The sequence below is a fragment of the Alligator sinensis genome, unplaced genomic scaffold (assembly GCF_000455745.1).
Source record: "Alligator sinensis unplaced genomic scaffold, ASM45574v1 scaffold118_1, whole genome shotgun sequence".
Lineage (NCBI taxonomy): Eukaryota > Metazoa > Chordata > Crocodylia > Alligatoridae > Alligator > Alligator sinensis.
In genome coordinates, this window is record NW_005841850.1 from 691,788 (window position 1) to 692,199 (window position 412).

The following is a 412-nucleotide window of genomic DNA, read 5'->3' on the forward strand; positions in this document are numbered from 1 at the left end:
ATAAAGGAGGGAATGGTCTAATTATTTTTTTCCATCAGATATTTTAACCTGTTTGCTTTACACACACACACTGTTTTATTTACAATCCATTCTAATTTATCCAACCAGCTTAACAAATATTATATTTATTTACAGGAAACAGCCCTCTTAAATGCAAGTTATGATCTTCTTCCTGAGCACACTGTTCAAAGGTGAAGAATATTGGATATCAATTTTTTTAAATGTTTTTCAAGCTCTTGATAAAACCTAAGTGTATATGATTTTGCCTGAATTATACAGCTGTAATTGATTTTTTTTTTAAATTATAAACAAACTCCAAATTGTCTTTTGCACAGAAATCACTTTCTTCTCCAAACAAAGGTCACAAATTATATATTCTTACACTGCAGAACATTTTCTCCATTTCCTGCTG